Here is a 25,087-nt window from a genome sequence, read left to right as displayed (position 1 = left end):
CTTTAGCGCTCGATTGCTTCTTAAATCCTTGATCAGCTTCTACTGTAAACCCCCCCCGCTCCCTATTAAATAAGGGGGGTACCACCTCGTTTTTTTTTTGCCATCTTGCTGAATTTCAATGACGTCCTATCTCTTACCCGCGCGTCGGGGAGAGGTAGTTACTTTACACTTTGTGACTATACCATATTTATATCCACTGTAGTTAGGGATATTTTTTTAAAAGATCTCCGTGCCCAGTTGCGCCCAAAAAAACAGCTTCTCAAAGTAAGGAAATGGGGGGCTTTGTTAGCCTCCACCGTGATTAATCAGCAATGAGAACCTGTTAATCAAGACAGGGTCAGGTGTTGACATTTTGACCCGACAAGTAATATCCGAATGCCCCAAAACACATTCAATGGTCGGCCCGATCCCTCCAAAATCGGCAGGTTTGGCCAACTTTTAATAGGGCTTTAGTGTAACTATCATTTTATAAATCTGTGGATACGTTTGTGGGGATCCGAGTGCTGAGACCGCCACAAAAACAAGGGGGGGACGAATTGATCAGCTGAGTACTTTGTTCGTTAAACTGTCTTTGGAAATCCAAGTTTCCTTCCACCGCTCCCTCGGCTCTCCAAGGAGCACCGCCATCAGCCGACCTATTGTTTTAGCGCTCAGTAGGGATCTCAGCACCCAGATCTCCACCAACAGAAAGTTTTTAACATGTCAAAGTTTTCTAAAACTTTTATGTACTCTTTCCAAAGAATTTGTTGCTGTCACATGGATTCTTAACTGTGGCCATATTATGATCCCGGTTATGGGGAACTAATTACCATAAATGCCCCAATTGCCACTTCCAAGGGGGCTAATGTTGTGGGTGCCGTTTGCTTCACTTTTTAAGCCATCGTGAAACACTGTACAAATATCTCACTAGAATCTGTCCTGGTGATAAGTGATGAAATGATCTGTATTTTATGTCTTTTATGACGCTCTGTAGAGCAAAGCATTGTATTCATCCACCCACCCAGAACATCTGGTGATTGGCGGAGTGAACCCAATGGTTATGATACAGATACCTGTCCGTGCCCCTTTACAAAAGTACTTTTCTTTTTCCCTTCCGTCGACTAGAAGGGAATTTCCGTGTGTACTCGGCAGAGCTGAGCCGATTTCTCCAATGTACAGCTGGTAGAAAGGTTTTGCAGTGTTGCGGTGCTGTAACAGGCCCTTTACATTGCATGTGTTTATGTTTTTTTATTTTTTTTTTTAAATATTTTAAAACTCCAAACTTTTGACAAAAGAAGGGAGGTAACGTTACAATGGTTTCTTCAAACTTCAAAAAAAAAAAAATACCATTTTGCGGCTGCGTTAACAGGCTTGGGGCATTCACTTTCCCATTCTGCACCGCGCTGATGATAATACCGGGAGTCATGCCAAGCCTTTGTCTGACGTTGGCGTCCACTGATGCCCCGCTGCTCAGATCTCTTGTGTTATTTTAGGCATTGTTATCAAATACATTGTCCTGGGAGCGCTCAACCCAGGAGTCGTGACGAAAACTCTCCTCTGATTACTTACTATGGCCGCCTGGATGGACTTAAGGATCATGCCCATGACCACAGGGTATCAGAGGGCAAAAACTGTTTTATTCATAGAGGGGGGAACCTGTCCTGATATTTCACAAGGAAGGAAAAAAAAGAACAGCTAGTTCCCACCCAGGGGTGTCAACTTGTGAAATTTTTTTTTTTTTTTTTTTTAAGCCGTTAAACTTTATTTTTTTTTTTTATCGTATTTTTCTTTTTTACTGCATTTCACAATGTAAAACTAATTTTAATCACACGTAAACATCCACTATTAATTTGCCGTATTTGATTTTTATCAATTTTTTTATCATGTGTTGTACGCACATAACGTAGCCGGTGAGCGGCGATTTAGGCGATTTAAACCGTTTTTTTTTGTTCCCTTCTCACCGGGAGTTTTGTTGAAATGTTTCTCACTAACCGTAATCTCTCTTGATGTTGAATTAAAGTAACCGCTAATCTCGTTTTATTAGATCACAAAATTGTTTAAAGCTGCACTTTTTCCTGATACCTTTCTGTTGTTAAACCCATATGTCTTCCTCCACTGGCGTTTTTTTCTTCTTTCTCTTGCGTTCTGCCTGCATCCAGGACGTGCGCAAGGACAACTAGGCATATAAGGAAGATTTTTTTTTTATTATTATTTTTTCAATTTTTTCAATTTTTTTTTTTTTTTTTTTTATTAGTATTTTTTTATTATTATTAGTATTTTTCTTTATTATTTTATTTTTTTATTATTTTATTAGTATTTTTTTATTATTATTAGTATTTTTCTTTATTATTTTATTTTTTTATTATTTTATTAGTATTTTTTTATTATTATTATTATTAGTCTTTTTCTTTATTATTTTATTAGTATTTTTTTATTTTCTTTATTTTTTTTATTTATTTATTTTTATTTTTATTTTACTTTTTTGGGCCGTTTAACTTCAGAAAAGTCATTGTGAGCAATTGCTGGCTTCAACCAATTAAGCGCACGTAACGTAGAAGGGGTTAGTAGCAGGTATTCATTCTGTTTTGCAATGTTCGGTTACCCGGCTAGGATATATATATATATTTAATTTTTTTTTTTTTTTTTTTTTTGGTGTTAAAAGGGGGTAGGGTGGGCGGGCAGTTATTATTGATGTAACACTGTTCTTTATTATATACATATTGCTCGAATTGACTTATGGTAGAAACCCCTCTGTAATCTGTGTAAACGGGTGACGGCTTTTGACCCGGAGCCCACCGAACCGGTAGGACGTTTTGGGAACGGTAGCTGTGAGTCTTGTATCATGCACAGTCTGACATGGGAAAAACAAGGCACATTGATGATACTTTACCTTACGCTACACAAACAACCACTCCCAGTATTCTGGGGCCTTCCCCACTTTTACATCACAACACGCCGTAAATGAAGACTATACGCTTTTTTCTCACTGCAGCACTTATTTAACATAAACCCTCGCGGTAGTTTTCATAGTCCGAACATCCAAAAGTTTTGATCGTGTTGCGTGGGGGAAAGACTGCGGAGTGCGATTCTGCCCGGCACCGAAGACTTTTTTTTTTCTTGTTTTACATCCTGGTCATTTCCATTGTTGAGAATGTCTCAAGAAGGGGCAGCCGGTAAAACCCATTCGTCTTTTATTTACTCATATATTTCTGACATATATATATATATATATATATATATATATATATATATATATATATATATATATATATATATATATATATATATATATATATATTTTATGGCTCTGATCACATCCTCGGAGGTGATTCTCACACCTACCGCTGAATTAATGGTGTCTTTTTCAGGAGTTTTTCATTTTTAGATGTTCTTGAAACAACAACAACAAAATAAAAAAACAACCTACAAGCAAACTAACATTTTCTTCTTGACACTTGTAAGACGTGACAATTAAGAAAAAGAAAAAAATACATACATAAAAAAAAAAAATACAAAAAAATAAATAAAAATATATCGTCCTCGCACCCGATTCCTTTTGGGTGTAGACTTTTGACCCATCTGTATCTGCCGCACATGTATTTGTGATAGTACGCTTCTTTTTTTAATTCCTGGTTTAGTGGTAACTTAATTGCGAATTTTAATTTTATTTTATTTATCAAGAAGAAACAGAACCTTTTGAAAGCAAATCTTGCTGACTTTCAAAGTGTAAGTATATCTATTTTGTAAGCCCCGCTCCCTGTTAAACCCGATTTTAATATAAACTTCCCGCTTTCTCTTCAGTTTTATTTTTTATTATTTTTTTTGGAGGTTTTTATTTTTTAGCTAGGTGAATCTTTCACTGCAATGAATCTTTGTTAGTAATTTCATGTTTTAACTGAATACTGTCTGTGTTTTAATTACAGTCACACAAAAAAAAAATATCTAAAAAAAACAACAAAAAAAAACCAAAAAAAAAAAACCATGGCTTCTGGATTATATTTTCTCCCCCCCCCCACCTGTTAATAAACGACCCACCCCCCCTTTTATGCTAGTCACCTGTTTAGTGGATGGGTAATGTGTAACTATCTCCCACCTCCCAAAAATCTTCCTGTCCTGTAATCCCTCGCCCCCCCAGCATCTCCATAGTTTATCAATGTAAGTTAGAGCGGCAAAACTCTTGAGAATGTCTGCTGTTGTTGAGAAGGTGGTGAACTTATGATGCAGAATGTTTAGGAACGCTTCATGGAGGAGCTTGGTTTCCAGTTAGAAAGACTTACAATGCTTAATAAAGTCTATTCTTTTAGTAAAAATCTGTGTCTCGCTTTTTTTATTCCACCAAAAAGGTGTTTTTTTTTTTTTGCAGCTTTCTCCTATGCCCATCAATCAGCACAAAAAAAAATAAGCACACTAGAATTTTCTGAAATGCTTTCATCCGCCCCTGATCGAACTGCAATGTAAACCACGCCGGAAAAAAAAGAGGATTTTAGGTACTAACCGTAAAAGCTCTTACTCTGTTGGCAGCGCAGCTTGGCTGTGGAGGAGTAAGGTCGAACGATCCGATGCTCCCGTCCCTGGGCCGGCTCCACATCCTTCCTAGCCCTTAATTTGCCTCTCAAAGTACCGCTAATGCCGGTGAAGAGGAAGAACACTCTACCAGCCAATACTTAACCTCTCTCCAGCGAGAGCGGCCTCCTCACGGCTCGCGCCGGAAGCTTGCAAAATTATGTTAGTTCAGCGTTCCTACTCTCCAGCGTCCGATAAGATGACTCCCCTCCTTGCCTGCAGAAAGGATGCCATCCTTGCTGGTGGACTCCGCTTCGATGCCGGGGCCCTTCATTCCGCAAGGACTTATCTCACCGCAAACAATAACTTGCACGCTCTCAAGATGACGACCGGAGGACTTGCAGCTTCCACACAGGTGCATCACACATGATCAGAATGGCCCTCAGCCCCCTTTTGTCTCGGCTCAGGTGTCTTCCTCTCTGCCCCCTGATATGTACGGAATCTGTCCCATCCACAGTTACTATCGGTTATAATGGTGGGGGCCCTCTGCACGTCTTGGTCCTTCCTCTCCTGGGTATATGGAAGGAGACCCACATGAAACACCTTCACAACATGAAAGGGGAAGGGAAGATCTTCAAGCACGTATAAGAGCCATTCCAACTAGGGAGGACGTTTCCAGACTGGAGTCTTCCTATAAAGCAGAGACTGCTTCCACAAGAGGGGAGATGCAACAGTTAACAAAGAGGGTGATATCCACAGAAATACAAATGGCTTCTGCTACTCAACAACTGAATGTGCATGAACAAGACGTAAACAGGGGAAGACGTAACAACGTAAGGATTAGGGGGCTTCCTGAAACTGTAGAACAATATGACCTGGATGAGATCCTACATCATTGAAGTCTCCCTCCTGATACTGCATTAGGCCCACAGATCCTTAGGTCCCAGGCCTACCGACGCCACAAAACCACGTGATGTTTTATGCAGGGTTCATAGATAACAGCTGAAAGAGGACATATTAATCAAAGCTGGGAAGATGGACTCTTTTCTATACCTGTTCAACTTATGCCGAACCTTTCACATCACACGCTGCTGAAGCAGAGGGCTCTGAAACCACTACTAGAGGCCTTAAGACAACTTAACATTCTATATTCTTTTCGCCTTCAAGTACATCATTCCGGCTCCATTCGAGTTTTTTGATGCCCTGGTGACGTCCTTACTTCCATCCCAGGCCTAGGGATTCCTCCCATCTCCTCTATGGATTGGCCGGGTTTACCTGAAGCTCCCAGGATAGATAATTTCCCACCGCCACAGAGGGAACCACGACGTAAACCCAGAGGAGACTTCAGAAGACTTGGCAATAGAGATCCTGCCCTTCCTCCTCCAGACTGATCTCTTTCTCTCCTGTAGTTCTCTCAGTTTCTTTTATCAGTCTGAAAAACTGACCCATTCACATAAGAATGTTGTTTTTCTTTTCCTCCGATATGCAGGATTTGTATTTCATTGTTGTACATGTTGGCAATATTGTTGGTAGTACTTTTATATACATAATATACAAATATGCCTTTTCTATCTAAAAGGACAAGGAAGTGGTTCTTGGTCTGGAGGGGAGGGGTTCTCTATAGAAAGTCCTCCTCCTTATAGGGGATCTACACTCTGCAGTGCAGGTGTAGAATGTATCTTTCCTCCCTCTTTTTCCTTCTCTTTATTTTCTTACTCTGTGATAAAGAACGCTCTTTGATCCCTGAAAATTTGGGGAGGAGAGCTAACCTCTGATTATACTCGGGTTTAAATTTTAACTCCTATGTGTGATCTATCCTGAAAACTGCCTTGTTCCTCCATGCAATGCTCTGCAGCCTTTCACTGGTATATATTTCTCACTCCTCTGCATTGTTTAATCCATGATACTTTAAGGTCATCACACTTACTTTAAAATTTTATGATCCATGTTGAGTTGCCAGTCTGTTTTTTTTTTCCTGCAGTTTATGGTCTCCTGTTGTCTTAAGCTAGTGATTGATTGCTAACGAGTTAAATCTGTGTAGATCTAAGCAGATACGTCTCTATATATTGAGACATCGTCAAGGGGCAGCATTTATGCGGGGGCATTTATGCATACTTTATCGAAGTGCCATAATTTATCAAAGTGCCACGGCAGTTAGTTATGGCAGTTGGACAGGGCAGGAGACAGGTAAGACATGCAAGACAATTAAACAAACTTGCTTCCAGGTCATCTTTTTGGCAAACAGTATTCACCACTTGTATCTGTGCCATTTATATGCTGGCTGCTACAATCATCCACATTCACCGTTCTCCCACAAATTTGGCACACTTCATCCATATTAACCCCTCTCTTCTCCTATGTACAGTTGTCATGCTCTCTTCACAATGTTATACCACGCAGATCCATTCATTTCCACCATACAACACAGGAAACGCTCTCACAAATCACTCAACCATCTGCTCACTCTCTGTATCTTCCTTCTCTTAGTCGCAGGTGATATTTCTTCTAATCCAGGACCCTCCAGTAATAACACTAACTCTTTCCCTGTTACATTCAGAAACCCTGCTAATCTCATTAATATTCCCTGCATATCTTCTGTCTCATTCAACTGTGCCCTTTGGAATGCACGCTCAGCATGTAATAAACTCTCTTACATCCATGACTTTTTCCTCTCTAATTCCCTCAACCTTCTGGCTCTCACTGAAACCTGGATCCAGCAGTCGGACACCACCGCCGCTGCAGCTCTCTCCTATGGTGGCCTACAATTCTCTCATACTCCGAGACCTGACAACAGATCAGGGGGAGGTGTTGGTCTGCTTCTTTCAACAAAATGTACTTTTCAGGTTATCCCCCCTGTACCCGCCATTCCCGTCTTTTGAGGCCCACACAGTCAGACTCTACCGGCCCTTCTCCCTGCGAGTGGAGGTTGTCTATCGCCCTCCAGGTCCCCGTCCCCCCCGTCAATTCCTGGATCACTTTGCTGCCTGGCTCCCAAATTTTCTATCCTGCGACATCCCCACGACAATCATGGGAAATTTTAACATCCCAATTGGCGATTCTCTCTCCCCATCTGCCGCTCATCTTTTATCGCTAACCTCCTCCTTCGGCCTTTCACAGCTTGCTAATTCTCCTACACATGAACACGGGAACACATTGGACCTGATCTTCTCCTGGCTTTGCCCAGTACATGACTTTACTAACTCTCCCCTTCCACTCTCTGACCATAATCTTCTTTCATTCTCTGTCAAGAACTGTGACTCTACTCAAGACACTCCCACCATCCACACTTATAGAAATATACGTGCCATTAACACCCAGAAGTTTATAAAAAGGTTGCAATCATCATTGGCCCCAATCTCCTCCCTCTCATGTCCCGACTCTGCATTGAAGCATTATAACGAAATAATGCTATGTGCCCTGGATGAAGCCGCACCTCCTACACAAAGAACAATTCAGCATAGACTGCGACAACCCTGGCACACGCCTCAAACACGTCTTCTCCAGCGGTGCTCCAGGTGCGCTGAACGGCTGTGGAGAAAATCTAATCTGCACAAAGATTTCCTCCATTATAAATTTATGCTGAAAACATATAACTCTGCCCTTCACCTCTCCAAACAAACCTACTTTAACAACCTCATAATCTCACTTTCCAATAATCCTAAACGACTCTTTGACACGTTTCATTCTCCTCAATCAAACAGCACAGGCCCTGACCACCGACCTCAGCGCTGACGATCTGGCCAATTATTTCAAAGAAAAAATTGACCATATCCGACAGGAAATTTTCTCCCAATCCCCAAATGTTATGCATGCTCTCCCCCCGCCACATTGTATCTTGCTCGCTTTCTGACTTCGAACCAGTCACGGAAGATGAAGTGATCAGGCTCCTTGCATCTTCCCGCCCTACCACCTGCACCAGTGACCCTATTCCCTCACATCTCCTTCAGTCCCTTTCTCCAGCTGTCACCACTCACCTAACTAAAATTTTCAACCTCTCCCTCTCATCTGGTATCTTTCCCTCTTCTTTTAAACATGCCAGCATACATTCATTACTTAACCCTTTCGCAACCTTGGGTTTTGTCGTTTTTGCTTTTTCGTTTTTTGCTCCCCTTGTTCCCAGAGCCATAGCGTTTTTATTTTTTGGTCAATATGGCCATGTGAGGGCTTAGTTTTTGCGGGATGAGTTGTAGTTTTCAACGCCATTACTAGTTTTACCATATCATGTACGGGAAAACGGGAAAAAAATTCCAAGTGCGGTAAAATTGCAAAAAAAGTGCAATACTACAGTTGTTTTTTATTTATTTTTTTTTACCACGTTCACTGAATGCTAAAACTGACCTTCCATTCTTATTCTCCAGGTCATTACGAGTTCATAGACGCCAAACATGTATAGGTTCTTTTATATTTAAGTGGTGAAAAAAAAATTCCAAAATTTGGTAAAAAAAATAATAAAAAAATAGCGCCATTTTCCGTGCCTGTAGCGTCTACATTTTTCGTGATCTGGGGCTGGATGAGGGCTTATTTTTTGCGCGCCGGGCTGACGTTTTTATTGATAACATTTTGGGGTATATCCGATGTTTTGATCGCCCGTTATTGCATTTTATTGCAATTTTGTGGCGACCAAAAAACGTAATTCTGGCGTTTAGAATTTTTTTCTCGTTACGCCGTTTACCGATCGGATTAATTCTTTTTTTATATTGATAGATCTGGCGATTCTCAACGCGGCGATACCAAATATGTCTATGTAGGTTTTTTTTTTATATATATATATATTTTATTTTGAATGGGGCGAAAGGGGGGTGATTTAAACTTTTATATTTTTTTAATTTTTTTTATATTTTTAAAAACTTTTTTTTTTTTTTACTTTTTGCATGCTTCAATAGTCTCCATAGGAGACTAGAAGCAGCAACTGTCCGATCGGCTCTGCTACATACAGGGGACCAGCAGATCCCCTGCATGCAGCAGAAATGGTCCTGTGCTATGCGCGCCGACCACTAGGTGGCGCTCATAGCGACCAGATCATGACAACCACAAGCGTCTGCTGCAGACCCTGGGTTGTCATGCCCACCCATCGGTGACCCGCGATCACGTGACGGGGTCGCCAATGGGCGGGGCTTATGACGCGCTACCCGGAAGCGCGTGTTAAATGCCGCTGTCGGAGATGGACAGCGGAATTTAACATGTTAACAGCCGCGGGTGGATCGCGATTCCACCCGCGGCTGTTGTGGGCACATGTCAGCTGTAAGAATCAGCTGACATGTGCCCGGTTCAGTGTGGGCTCAGCGCAGCAGCCCTCACTGAATGGGGGGTACGCAAATGTGCGTACTAAGACGTCATGGGTTGTAAAGGGGTTAAAAAACCATCCCTTGACCAGAACTACAGACCTGTTTCCAATCTTCCCTTTATCTCTAAACTCCTGGAACGCCTGGTCCATTCCCGTCTCATCCGCTATCTCTGACAACTCTCTCCTCGACCCTTTACAATCTGGTTTCTGCTCTTTACATTCTGCTGAAACTGCCCTCACTAAAGTCTCTAATGATCTACTAACAGCTAAATCTAATGGTCACTACTCCCTGCTGATTCTCCTGGATCTCTCTGCAGCATTCAACACTGTGGATCACCAGCTCCTCCTCACTATGCTCCGCACTATTGGCCTCAAGGACACTGTTCTCTCCTGGTTCTCCTCCTATCTCTCTGACCGCTCCTTCTCTGTGTCTTTTGCCGGCTCCTCCTCCTCTCTCCTTCCTCTTACTGTCGGGGTTCCTCAAGGATCAGTCCTAGGCCCCCTTCTTTTCTCCTTATACACCGCTCCTATTGGACAAACAATCAGCAGATTCGGTTTTCAGTACAATCTCTATGCTGATGACACCCAATTATACACCTCTGCTCCGGACATCACCCCTGCATTACTACAAAAGACCAGTGATTGTCTTTCTGCTGTGTCTAACATTATGTCCTCCCTCTACCTAAAACTGAATCTGTCAAAAACTGAACTACTCGTCTTTCCTCCCTCCACTAACCTACCTGTGCCCGATATTGCCATTCCTGTTTGTGGCTCAACCATCACTCCCCAGCAACAAGCCCGCTGTCTTGGGGTAATTTTTGATTCAGATCTTTCCTTCACTCCTCACATCAAATCACTCGCTCGTTCATGTCATCTACACCTCAAAAACATCTCAAGAATCAGGACGTTTCTCACCTTTGACTCGGCAAAAACTCTTACTGTAGCTCTTATTCATTCTCGTCTCGATTATTGCAACTCTCTACTAATCGGTCTCCCTCTTACTAAACTCTCCCCTCTGCAATCCGTCCTTAACGCAGCAGCCAGGATCATATTCCTCGCCAACTGCTACACCCATGCCTCTTCCCTGTGCCAGTCATTGCATTGGTTGCCCATCCAATATAGAGTTCAATTTAAGCTTATCATGCTTACCCACAAAGCGCTCCATGCTTCAGTACCCCCCTATATCTCCTCCCTTGTCTCAGTCTAACACCCTACATGTGCCCTCCGTTCTGCCAATGACTTCAAACTAAAATCCTCTATAATCCGAACTTCCCACTCCCGTCTCCAAGATTTCTCGCGTGCTGCGCCAATTCTTTGGAATGCACTACCCAGAACAGTTCGATTAATTCCCAATATCCACAGTTTCAAGCGAACCCTAAAAACACATTTCTTTAGACTGGCGTATCGCCTAAACACACTCTGTCCGTCCCAGTTTTCCCCCATATTAAAATCTTCTTCAACTTCAGATTCATACCAACCATGCACTTAATAGCCTCGGTCAGGACTGTACACATACTGGCAGGCGACCAGTCCATGTATTATTTATCCTATATAGTATATCAAGGCTGCATTATACAATATATGTACATTCTACCTTTTGTGTCTCCCCCATTTCCTCATAGACTGTAAGCTTGCGAGCAGGGCCCTCACTCCTTTCGATATGAGATATGCTTATTCTGTATTGTCTGTATATGTCCCCCCTAAAATTTGTAAAGTGCTGCGGAATATGTTGGCGCTATAAAAATAAAAACTATTATTATTATATTATTCTTCCTTATGTCCCCTCTTTTTTAATTTTTCTTTTGCCTATCCAACATTTCCATCCCCTCCCCCCTTTTCCCATCCCTTCACCTTCCTCCCCCTTTTCCCATCCCTTCACCTTCCTCCCCCTTTTCTTTATTTTGGCTTCAATTAAGTTCAGCTCACTAAACACGAGATGTTTCAACACACCACAGAAACGTTCACAAATTCTTTATTCCATACATAAAGAGTTCATATACTACTATTGCAAGAAACACATTTCAAAACAGATCATGTTCCTACTCTAAGAGGCAGATATTTTACTCATTGGTTTCACAGCATCAGCCGAGAGTCGAGATCCAGGGGTGTATCCATAGCACTTTGTAAATCACTGGCTCATACCTTTCTGGACTCCCTTATTGATGACCAGGGCAGATTTAACTTTCTGAAACTGAGAATGCCTAATACAGTTTGTACAATAAATAATTGGTACCTCAACAATAAAGATCAGGTCCCCTCATGTCGCTCTTTTCCAATTTCTCTGTCTGACTTTGCAGAAGGGGCTCTGATTGCAGGCGGAGACTTTAACTTCACATTGAATCCTTTAATGGACGCTTCGTCTAGACGAGGTACTGTTTCATTGAGACAACTTAGTTCTTTGAAAAGGGTCCTCCATGCTCTTCACCTGACCGCTGTTTGGCGAATATTGAATCCACAAGATAAAGGCTTCTTCCTTCTGAGCCACCATGCTCTCTCGTGGCAGCCTATTGGATTGGCATTTCCACACTTTGACTAAACAATGGGTTAGACTTGAACATTAAGGTTTAGCTATTTTCTTGAAACATTTCCCCTGGCTGTCTCCAGGGGACTTTCATTCGTTGGGTTCCCAGGTAGACCTAACTAGGGAAACACTCAAACTATGGCACACACTTCTGAAAAAAATTGTCTTTCTAGAACTCTTAGCCCTCTCACCCCACTTTTATCCACTCGTTCTTTTCAATCTGGATTTCTATTCAAGTCTTTAGTCGACTGGAGATATATGGAGAACACCCGTCCACATCATGTTCTCAATGACTGTAAGTTACCCTCGTTTAGCTCTCTACAGGCTCGGTTTCCGAACAAGAAACTTAAATGACTTGAATATTTACAATTCCAATCATTTGTAGCCTCTCAAGGAGCGGATTGCTCATGTCAGTCCTCACCTATTTTCGAAAATTTGTTTTTGCAGGATTCTTCACTTGGGCATGCAACCTCTCTGCTCTACCACTGTCTGATTAGAGAAGGGAAGCTGGATTTTCGAAAGGCATGGAAACGGGAATTGGGTGCGATAATTTCCTCCTCAGATTGGGAGAAAAGTTTTTTATTCACTCACAAACTATCCGCCACCTTTAACGCTCAGAAAAAAAATTACAAAATCCTCTCGAGGTGCTACCAATACCCATCAAAGCTACATGCTATTTTCCCTTCCGTCCCAGATACATGCTGGCGTTGTAAACAAGAAAAAGGCACTATGCTCCACATTTGGTGGGAATGCAGTAAGATTAAACTTTTTTGGGGGAAGGTATTCTCGGCATACCAGCTAATGACAGGGGTAGGGTAGTAAACACTCAAATAGCGCTTCTTTTCATCTTAACCTTTTCAATAAGCTACCAAAAGAAAGATATTCTCCGATTTTGCTTACCGGCGGCCCGTTCTATGATCCCACGATACTGGTGGGCGTTCCAAGTTCCCTCCATGGCCAAATGTTACTCAGAAATGGTTGATATTTGATGAATGGAAGAATTGTCTGCTGAATGCTCTGGGCATTTAAATGAATTTAGGAAACTCTGGAGCGCTAGAATTTTGTTTCATGACTCATCAGATTTTCATAAGATATTTCAGTAGGAACTGTCTCTAGCCTTGGCCAGACCTGGGTTGTTGCTGTGAGAGTAGCTCTCTGTGGTATGCTCTCTGTATCCTCCTCTTGCCTCCCTCCCTTTTTCCTCCCCCTTCTCTAACTTTTTTTCCTTGGTCCTCCCTCCCTCCCCCCTTTTTTTCTTCGTTTTTTTATATCGTCTTTATAGAAGCATAATGTATCCAGTGAATGTTTTTCTTAGGATTGATTCTTTAACTTTAAGAAACATTACCCTTGCCTATTTTGTCCGTTCTAAGGCATTTGCTTCTTCGTCTTATGATGGTCCAGCGCGACCATTTTGTTTATGCTAACGTAAGAAGTTTTCATTCCTATCTCATATTTTTATTATTTGTATTATCTGCAAATTTTGTCCTTTAATATAAACAGATTGAACATAAAATCTCTTACTAATTGCCTTTATGATCTTCCTGTTTCCCCCATGAAGCGAGAGAGAAATATTATTGCAATCTCATTATATTAAGTCCATCAACAAAAACAAAAAAAAGTAATGGGGGCAAAAAAAAATAAGCATCTAATAGGGTCAAGTACTTTGAGTCTGATTTAGTAATACTATAAATGGTGGATTATAAAGTCTTATCTATCGCGCTAATTTACAACTCATCAGGGATAAATGAAGCTGATGCCTAAATCCCTCTGCAATCGGTGCCAAGCCTCACCAGGAAAAGGAAAGCCTCACCAGGAAAAGGATATATTGCTTTATACCCATGGTATATCTTGGATGATAAGATCTGGTTCGGAATTAGGAGATACAATTTATCCCAAAAGTGTTCAGCGAGGTTGGAACTAGACCTTTGTTCAGCTATTCCAGTTCCTCAGCAGGAAACTCATCACATTAATTCACAGGTGCACAGTCATTGGAACAGAAAAAAATCTTCACCCCAAATTGTTTGAGAAAAACCCTAGAAAAGTGTGACACAATTGCGCATCGCACACTAATCTCCCTGTCTGATGTCTGCTCCTATGACAAGTATCTGACAATTGGGAACCCTACCAAGGCATAGATATATACACTGCTCAAAAAAATAAAGGGTACACTAAAATACCACATCCTAGATATCAATGAATTAAATATTCCAGTTCTAAATTGATATTCATTACATAGTGGAATGTGTTGAGAACAATAAAACATAAAAATTATCAATGTAAATCAAAATTAATATCCCATGGAGTTCTGGATTTGGAATGATACTCAAAATCAAAAGTGTAAAATCAAATTACAGGCTGATCCAACTTCAGTGGAAATGCCTCAAGACAAAGAAATGATGCTCAGTAGTGTTTGTGGCCTCCACATGCCTGTGTGACCTCCCTACAATACCTGGGCATCACCCTGCAAGGTGTTGGGCTGTAAGCCAACACCCACTTGTGGACTTTGGGCCCTCATACCACCCTAATGGAGTCTGTTTTTGACAGTTTGAGCAGACGGATGTTAGTGGCCTGCTGGAGGTCATTTTGCAGGGCTCTGGCACTGTTCCTCCGTGCACAAAGGAGGATGTAGCGGTCCTGCTGCTGGGTTGTTGCCCTCATACGGCCGGCCCCCTCTACGTCTCCTAGTGTACTGGCCTGTCTCCTGGTACATTATCTGCTCTATGCTCTGCACACTGTGCTGACAGACACAGCTGCCCTTCTTGCCACAGCGCTCATTGATGTGCCATCCTGGATGAGCTGCACTACCTAAGCAACTTCTGTAGGTTGTAGACACTGCCTCATGCTACTGTACCTCTAGGGGTGAAAGCAATGGCAAAATGCAAAAGTGACCAAAACAACAGCCAGAAAGGATGAGAACAGAGAAATGGTCTGTGTTCACCACCTGCAGAGTCACTCCGTTATAGGGGGTAACTTGTTAATTGCCGATCATTTCTACCTGTTGTATGTTCCATTTGTAAAATCACAATCAGTGTTGCTTCATAACCGAATAGGTTGATTTCACAGAAGTGTGATTGACTTGGAGTTACATTGTGTTAAGTGTTCCCTTTATTTTTTTGAGCAGTGTGTCTATATATAATGTCACGGGTGTGTCAGATCTGATAGACAGTCGCCCTGCAGTTGGTTGCAGGAGATCTCTTCCTTTGGCATTACAGACAACTTCTTGAAGCTGTCTCTCTCAGACCCAGCGGCTACCTTCCCCTGGGTATATAAATACCTGTTGTGTGCCAGAGATATTCACATTATCCCTTGTGGAGGCTTGAGCAAGGGCAGTACTTCTACCTCTCTGGTGCTAGAGGACGTGTGCACATTTGTCTGGAGTCATCTAAAGCTAAAGATTTTCCCTTGTTTGCCCCCCCTTGTCTGTAGTGGTCAGTGGGGATCGACTAGTGCTCATCTCCCTTCCCTAGCCAGGGCCCAACGCCAGGGAAAGACAAGGCGAGGTACGCGTGCGGATATTGGTGAAGAACCAATTTAGGGACTTTAGTGGAGACAGGGTGAGATTAGATCTACCTAGGAGGTCTCCACTCTCCCCTTTCCCTATAATCTGGCCTCCCCTTTGCCCTTTGTGTTGCACTTAGTCTTTCCTTCACCTTGCGTGACAATATATATATATATATATACATATATATACAGTACAGACCAAAGATCCTTAGCACTTGTTGGCCCTTTTGCCTTCACTGTGCGGTCCAGCTCACCCCAAACCATCTCGATTGGGTTCAGGTCTGGTGACTGTGGAGGCCAGGTCATCTGGCGTAGCACCCCATCACTCTCCTTCTTGGTCAAATAGCCCTTACACAGCCTGGAGGTGTGTTTGGGGTCATTGTCCTGTTGAAAAGTAAGTGATGGTCCAACTAAACGCAAACCGGATGGAATAGCATGCTGCTGCAAGATGCTGTGGTAGCCATGCTGGTTCAGTATACCTTCAATTTTGAATAAATCCCCAACAGTGTCACCAGCAAAGCACCCACACACCATCACACCTCCTCCTCCATGCTTCACGGTGGGAACCAGGCATGTAGAGTCCATCCGTTCACCTTTTCTGCATTGCACAAAGACACGGTGGTTGGAACCAAAGATCTCAAATTTGGACTCATCAGACCAAAGCACAGATTTCCACTGGTCTGATGTCCATTCCTTGCGTTCTTTAGCCCAAACAAGTCTCTTCTGCTTGTTGCCTGTCCTTAGCAGTGGTTTCCTAGAAGCTATTTTACCATGAAGGCCTGCTGCACAAAGTCTCCTCTTAACAGTTGTTGAAGAGATGTGTCTGCTGCTAGAACTGTGTGGCATTGACCTGGTCTCTAATCTGAGCTGCTGTTAACCTGCGATTTCTGAGGATGGTGACTCGGATAAACTTATCCTCAGAAGCAGAGGTGACTCTTGGTCTTCCTTTCCTGGGGCGGTTCTCATGTGAGCCAGTTTCTTTGTAGTGCTTGGTGGTTTTTGCAACCTTCACTTGGGGACACTTTCAAAGTTTGCCCAATTTTTCGGATTGACTGACCTTCATTTCTTAAAGTAATGATGGCCACTTGTTTTTCTTTACTTAGCTGCTTTTTTCTTGCCATAATACAAATTCTAACAGTCTATTCAGTAGGACTATCAGCTGTGTATCCACCAGACTTCTGCACAACACAACTGATGGTCCCAACCCCATTTATAAGGCAAGAAATCCCACTTATTAAACCTGACAGGGCACACCTGTGAAGTGAAAACCATTTCCGGTGACTACCTCTTGAAGCTCATCAAGAGAATGCCAAGTGTGTGCAAAGCAGTCATCAAAGCAAAAGGTGGCTACTTTGAAGAACCTAGAATATAAGACATATTTTCAGTTGTTTCACACTTTTTTGTTAAGTATATAATTCCACATGTGTTAATTCATAGTTTTGATGCCTTCAGTGTGAATGTACAATTTTCATAGTCATGAAAATACAGAAAAATCTTTAAATGAGAAGGTGTGTCCAAACTTTTGGTCTGTACTGTATATATAATTTTTTTTTTTTACTATAAGTGAGGCTGACCATTATGTGGGCATGGGGAATGTATTAAGTGGACCTGGGGTGGAGTCAAGGGCCACTCCTAAGCCACATTTTCCACTGTTGAGTTTTGAAAAGATCCAAAAAGAGCTTCAAATATTCTACTACTACAAATACACACTGACTGTTAATTTCATTCAAGGTGTCAATTGCAGATCTGAGCTTTAGATGTCGGGGCACAATAGTCTTGAATGTGGCTCTAATGATTGGCCTTTTACTTGTATAGAGGTACTGTAGGATGAAGGAGCCGGAAATACACTTGTTCGGCGAGTAGTGCGGCAAATGACATGTCCCAAGTTTGAAAAGAAGAGACCAAGTCCAGAAATTGCCTCTTGATGTAACAGGAAACTCTATTTTTTCTTGAGTACATCTGACTGTGGAAAGTCCAGTAAATATAACGTCCATTAGGGAGGCCGAGACTGAATCTGCCTCTTCTTGTTGATCTCCGACACTGGAAAGTCATCCTGCCGAAGCAATAAGTGTAACTGATGATGAATGAACATGAAGCAGCAGAGTATTGCATGTAAGTGACACAATTAAAAGGATTATTCAGGACTATTTTTTTTTACTATGAACCTAAAAACTAACAGGCAGGAAGTTGATAACTACGTGCCTGTTCTACTCAATGCCGACTCAGTGGTCACCAAAACCTCCTGCGGTGATTCAGCCACTCCACATCAATACAGCACCACCAACAGGCTGATCTACCGACAGAACGTGACCGCTGACATCATGCTGATTGACAGCCAGCTCCCTTCAGTTACGGCCCGACAACAGAGCAGAAGAGAAGCAGAAGCCTCTGTCACTGGCAGTAGCGGTCTGTGCCGGCAGAGATCGGTGCTGGGCATAATAGGCAAGTAGTTAGCTGCCTGTTAGTTCTTAGCCCAATAGTAAAAAAAAATTAAATAGTCCTATATAACCCTATTAACGCCCCATAGCTATTGATCTATAGAGTTTCGTAGCTAAAGAATCAGGATAACCTATAATTGCTTCATTCTAGGGTGAGGAGTGCAGTGGGGGGTCCTAATCAATGATTGATTGTTAACTCTCATACAGTAGCATGTAAAAGTTTGGGCACCCCCGATCAAAATGACTTATTGTGAGCAGTTAAGCAAGATGAAGATGAAATGATCTCTAAAAGGCCTTTAGTTAAAGATGACACCTTTCCTTTGTATTTTAGGTAAAAAAAATATTGTCATTTTTTAAATTTTAAAAATTACAAAAAGGAAAATGGGCCAATGCAAAAGTTTGGGCACCCTTGGAGATTTATGTGCTCAGATAACTTTGACCAAGGTTTCAGACCTTAATTAGCCTGTTAGAGTTATGGCTTGTTCACTATCATCGGTAGAAAAGGCCAGTTGTGCACATTTTCCAGCTTTATAAAAACCCTGCCTCCTCTAACCTTGTCCCAAAAAAAACAGCAGTCATGGATTCTTCTAAGCAGCTGCCGAGCACTATGAAAATTAAAATGAAAATTGTGGAGGCCCAGAAAGCAGGAGAAGGCTATAAGAAGATAGCAAAGCGTTTTCAAGTTGCCCTTTCCTCAGTTCGAAATGTAATTAAGAAATGGCAGATACTAGGAACAGTGGAGGTCAAGATAAGGTCTGGAAGACCAAGCAAAATTTCAGTGAGAGCTGACAGAGGATTGCTAGAGAGGCAAATCAGAACCCTCGCTTGACTGCAAAAGACCTTCAGAAAGATTTAGCAGACTCTAGAGTTGTGGTACATTGTTCTACTGTTCAGACACGTGCACAAATATGGCCTTCATGGGAGAGTCATCAGAAGAAAACCTCTCCTGCATCCTCACCATAAAATTCAGTATTAAAAAGTATGCAAAAGAACATCTAAGCAAACCTAATACATTTTGGAAACAAGTCCTGTGGACCGATGAGGTAAAAATAGAACTCTCTGGCCACAATGATCAAAGGTATATGTGGAGAAAAAAAGGGCACATAATTTCAGGAAAAGAACATCTCGCCAACCATTAAGCATGGCGGTGGATCAAGCATGCTTTGGGGTTGTGTTAACAGCCAATGATGAAGGGAACATTTCACGGGTAGAGGGAAAAATGAATTCTATGAAATTTCAACAAATTCTTGATGCGAACATAACACCCTCTGTAAATGCTCTACTAGTAAGATGGGCTGAGATAATGCCCTAGTGAGATTGGCCGAGATGACAAATGCTCTAGTAAGATGGGCAAAGATGATGAATGTTCTACTAGTGAGATGACGAATGATCTAGTGAGATTGGCCGAGATGACAAATGCTCAAGTGAGATGAGCTGAGATGATGAATGCTCTCCTAGTGAGATGGGCCAAGATGAGGAATGCTCTACTAGTGAGATGGGCCAAGAAGACATATGCTCTAGTGAGATGGGTGGAGATGATGAGTGCACTACTAGTGAGATGGGACTGAGATTATAAATGCTCTACTAGTGAGATGAGCTGAGATGATGAATGCTCTACTAGTAAGATGAGCTGAGATAATAAATGCTCTACTAATAAGATGGGCTGAGATGGTGAATGCTCTACTAGTGAGATGGGCCAAGATGATGAATGCTCTACTAGTGAGATGACGAATGATCTAGTGAGATTGGCTGAGATGACAAATGCTCAAGTGAGATGGGTTGATATGATGAATGCCCTCCTAGTGAGATGGGACTGAGATGATGAACGCTCTACTAGTGAGATGGGTGGAGATGATGCTTTGATTTGTTTCTCTCTGCTCTGACTTGCCCACCGCTCCAGCGGCTTCTCTCTGCTCTGACTTGCCCACCGCTCCAGTGGTTTCTCTATGCTCTGACTTACCCAGCAGTCCGGCGGCTTCTCTCTGCTCTGACTTGCCCACCGCTCCGACAGCTTCTCTCTGCTCTGCCTTGCTCACCGCACCAGCGGTTTCTCTCTGCTCTGACTTGCCCACCGCTCCGGCGGCTTCTCTCTGCTCTGACTTGCTCACCGCACCAGCGGTTTCTCTCTGCTCTGACTTGCCCACCGCACCGGCGGCTTCTCTCTGCTCTGCCTTGCCCACTCCTCTGGCGGCTTCTCTCTGCTCTGCCTTGCCCACCGCTCCGGCGGTTTCGCTCTGCTCTGCCTTGTCCACCGCACCTGCTGTTTCTCTCTGCTCTGCCTTGTCCACCACTCCGGCGGTTCCGCTCTGCTCTGCCTTGCCCACCGCACCTGCGGTTTTCGCTCCGCTCTGCTTGCTCACCGCACCAGCAGTTCCTCTCTGCTCTGCCTTGTCCTCCGCTCCGGCGGTTTCGCTTTACTCTGCTTGTCTACTGCATCTGCGGCTCTGTACCTGTCTCCCAGTCTGTACTGGACCCTATCCAGCCTGCGCTCCAACCTGCTAGTACCTCCCTTTCTGCACTCCTGCTCAAGTGAGATGGGTTGATATGATGAATGCCCTCCTAGTGAGATGGGACTGAGATGATGAACGCTCTACTAGTGAGATGGGTGGAGATGATGGGCCAAGATGATGAATGCTCTACTAGTGAGATGAGCTGAGATGATGAATGCTCTCCTAGTGAGATGGGCCAAGATGAGGAATGCTCTACTAGTGAGATGGGCCAAGATGACGTATGCTCTAGTGAGATGGGCGGAGATGATGAATGCACTACTAGTGAGATGGGACTGAGATTATAAGTGCTCTACTAGTGAGATGAGCTGAGATGATGAATGCTCTACTAGTGAGATGAGCTGAGAGGATAAATGCTCTACTAGTAAGATGGGCCAAGATGATGAATGCTCTACTAGTGAGATGAGCTGAGATGATGCTCTAGTGAGATGGTCTGAAATGATGAATGCTCTACTAGTGAGATTTGCGGCCGAGATGACAAATGCTCTAGTGAGATGGGCTGAGATTATGAATGCACTACTAGTGAAATGGGCCAAGATCATGAATGTTCTACTAGTAAGATGGGCTGAGATGCACTAGTGAGTGTAACATCCCTGGCGGCGTGCTTGCATAGTGCACCACCTCCCACTATGCAAGACCGCAATCTTACCTGTCAGTCCAGCCTGCAAATCTTGCTCCAGTTCATGCTGTGTGCTTGTCTCTTGACTGACTGCTTAGGGCGGCGGCCCGGTTACTTCCTGATTCTTATAGCTGCTGTGGGCGCACCCCTAATGTGTCTCCAGCCTATTGCTGTGAGTCTCTGGATATTTAAATCCCCTCCACCCAGTAGGAGGTGCCTGAGCAACACTAACATTCAGTGTGCTCCTTGACTCTGAAGTTGCCAGGTCCAGTTCTGCTTCTTGTCTGTTTCCGCCATCTCTGGGGGCTGCATACCCAGACCTGTTATCTGTTACTTCTGTCCGTTTCCGCCATCTCTTGGGGCTGTATACCCAGGCTCGTTCTTGTATCTCTTTGCAGTAGCAGTTCCTGTCTGAACTGTATCCTAGCCTGTTACCTGTTTGTCTCTATGTCCGTACCTTCCCTTTTCCTGCAGTATCTGAACCTGCACCTAACTCCAACTCGTTGTCTCTGTACTTCTGTTTGTGAGTTTTGTGTCCACTTGCTACTTCATAGGAAGTACCTTGTGTGTATCTGGTTCTGCTTGTCCCTTTTCCCTTCCTCCGTATGTTCCTGTATTTTCCAGTCTGTTCCATGTGAACAGAGCCCTGTCCTCTCTGCCTTGTCCACCGCACCTGCGGTTTCGTTCCGCTCTGTCTTGCCCACCGCTCCGACGGTTTCCCACTGCTCTACCTTACCCACCGCTCCAGCGGTTTCTCTCTGCTCTGACTTGCCCACCGCTCCAGCAGCTTCTCTCTGCTCTGACTTGCCCACCGCTCCAGCGGTTTCTCTCTGCTCTGGCTTACCCACCACTCCGGCGGTTTCTCTCTGCTCTGACTTGCCCACCGCTCCGGTGGCTTCCCTCTGCTCTGCCTTACCCACCGCTCCGGCGGCTTCTCTCTGCTCTGACTTACCCACCGCTCCGGCGGCTTCTCTCTGCTCTGACTTACCCATCGCTCCGGCGGCTTCTCTGCTCTGACTTGCCCACCCCTCCGGCGGCTTCTCTCTGCTCTGCCTTGCTCACCGCACCAGCGGTTTCTCTCTGCTCTGCCTTGCCCACCGCTCCGGCGGCTTCTCTCTGCTCTGCCTTGCCCACCGCTCCGGTGGCTTCTCTCTGCTCTGACTTGCTCACTGCACCAGCGGTTTCTCTCTGCTCTGACTTGCCCACCGCTCCAGCGGTTTCTCTCTGCTCTGGCTTACCCACCACTCCGGCGGTTTCTCTCTGCTCTGACTTGCCCACCGCTCCGGTGGCTTCCCTCTGCTCTGCCTTACCCACCGCTCCGGCGGCTTCTCTCTGCTCTGACTTACCCATCGCTCCGGCGGCTTCTCTCTGCTCTGACTTGCCCACCGCTCCGGCGGCTTCTCTCTGCTCTGCCTTGCTCACCGCACCAGCGGTTTCTCTCTGCTCTGCCTTGCTCACCGCACCAGCGGTTTCTCTCTGCTCTGCCTTGCCCACCGCTCCGGCGGCTTCTCTCTGCTCTGCCTTGCCCACCGCTCCGGTGGCTTTTCTCTGCTCTGACTTGCTCACTGCACCAGCGGCTTCTCTCTGCTCTGACTTGCCCGCCGCTCCGGCGGCTTCTCTCTGCTCTGCCTTGCCCACCGCTCCGGCGGCTTCTCTCTGCTCTGCCTTGCCCACCGCTTCGGCGGTTTCGCTCTGCTCTGCCTTGTCCACCGCACCTGCGGTTTCTCTCTGCTCTGCCTTGTCCACCGCTCCGGCGGTTCCGCTCTGCTCTGCCTTGCCCACCGCACCTGCGGTTTTCGCTCCGCTCTGCTTGCTCACTGCACCAGCAGTTTCTCTCTGCTCTGCCTTGTCCTCCGCTCCAGCAGTTTCGCTTTACTCTGCTTGTCTACTGCATCTGTGGCTCTGTACCTGTCTCCCAGTCTGTACTGGACCCTATCCAGCCTGCGCTCCAACCTGCTAGTACCTCCCTTTCTGCACTCCAGCTGTGCTTGCCAGTATCTCCCTGTCTGCATACCAGCCGTGCTTGCCAGTGCCCACCTGTCTGCATACCAGCCGTGCTTGCCAGTGCCCACCTGTCTGCATACCAGCCGTGCTTGCCAGTGCCCACCTGTCTGCATACCAGCCGTACTTGCCAGTACCCACCTGTCTGCATACCAGCGGTACTTGCCAATACCCACCTGCCTGTATGCCAGTCTAACCTGCCTGTTCCTGCATTCCCCAGTGTGGGTCAACAACTGTGACCAGGGTCTGACCTGGAGTCGCACCTGGTCCCTCTGCTCGGTTCCTCCTTGGTCCACGGAGTCGACTAAGCCGCCGTGCGACCTTGGTCGGATCGGGTTGATACTTAGTTACGCCCCTCCAGGCACTCCTCGGTTCATGGTACAGTGGGATCACTAATCACGCTCACGCCAGTCAGTCCGGGCGCGAGCGTAACAGTGAGATTGGCCGAGATGACAAATGCTCTAGTTAGATGGGCCAATGTGAGGATCTGAGGTTGTGGTTTGTAAATAATCACCTAGGCAGGTTAACGATGCAACAATATTTTATTCCTCACATCCATGGTAATACAACAACTCCAGGTAAATGGCCAAAATACAGTTCTCAAGTTCCCAACCTGGGATCAGTAGTTCCACTGACTTTGTATCAGGCGGTAATCACGGTCTCCCAACTTTTGGTTGGCCCACAGATTTCATATCTTCAGCCAGTATAGTCTGTAGCCACAGTCCACGATCCTCTAGACGACAGATAAAACGATGGAAGCACAGTCCTTTAAGAAAGTTTAAATCCCACCGACATATCCCACGACTGTTGCACGTTCATCTAGCCCAGTCGGTACTGATCTCCAAGACTCCATATGCCATCGATCCATCCACGGTCCAGGTCCTCAGACTAGATCCCACCCCTTCAGTATCATTCCACCAACTCCTCACTAAATATGTGGCTTCCTTTCTCCTTCACTGGGATCAGCTCCCTGAATGGGCAGAACTGCTCTCACCCTTCCCACCCCCTCCCTCCTCCCCCCAAAGCTAAGTGTGCATTAGTGGAGGTATTTTTCTCAGGTCAAACCCATCACCTGGGTCTGCATGTGAGACTCCCTGTGGTGACGGCTCCGCTGGATATATTATCAACACTCACACAATGGGCCTAGTCGCTGTTTGAACAATGGTTATAGGCTCCTGAGATACTAATGAGATTACTGGAATGCTGGACACTTTACAAGTGAAATTAGTGCACATACTGACGAGCAAGCAGTACAATAAAACACAGCAAGAAATCACTAATAAAACACAACAGTAAGATTGATGGCACCGGTGCTCCGTGCTGGAAAAAGTCTGATAGTCTTTAGAACAAGGCCAGATCCTCACAGCCAAGATGATGAATGCTCTACTAGTGAGATGGGCCAAGATGATGAATGCACTACTAGTGAGATGGGATTGAGATTATAAGGGCTCTACTAGTGAGATGAGCTGAGATAATGAATGCTCTACTAGTGAGATGATGAATGCTCTACTAATGATATGAGCTAAGAGGATGAATGCTCTACTAGTAGGATGGGCCGAGATGATGAATGCTCTAGTGAGATGGACCGAGATGATGAATGCTCTAGTGAGATGGGCCAAGATGGTGAATGCTCTACAAGTGAGATGGGCCGAGATGACATATGCTCTAGTGAGATGGGTTGAGATGATAAATGCACTGCTAGTGAGATGGGCTGATATGATGAATGCTCTCCTA

The sequence above is a fragment of the Phyllobates terribilis genome, unplaced genomic scaffold (genome assembly GCF_046119375.1).
Source record: "Phyllobates terribilis strain yellow unplaced genomic scaffold, ASM4611937v1 Scaffold_7__3_contigs__length_470593459, whole genome shotgun sequence".
In the NCBI taxonomy this organism is placed as follows: Eukaryota; Metazoa; Chordata; class Amphibia; order Anura; family Dendrobatidae; genus Phyllobates; species Phyllobates terribilis.
The sequence above is the reverse complement of the archived record's forward strand: the minus strand, read 5'-3'. Positions refer to the sequence as shown.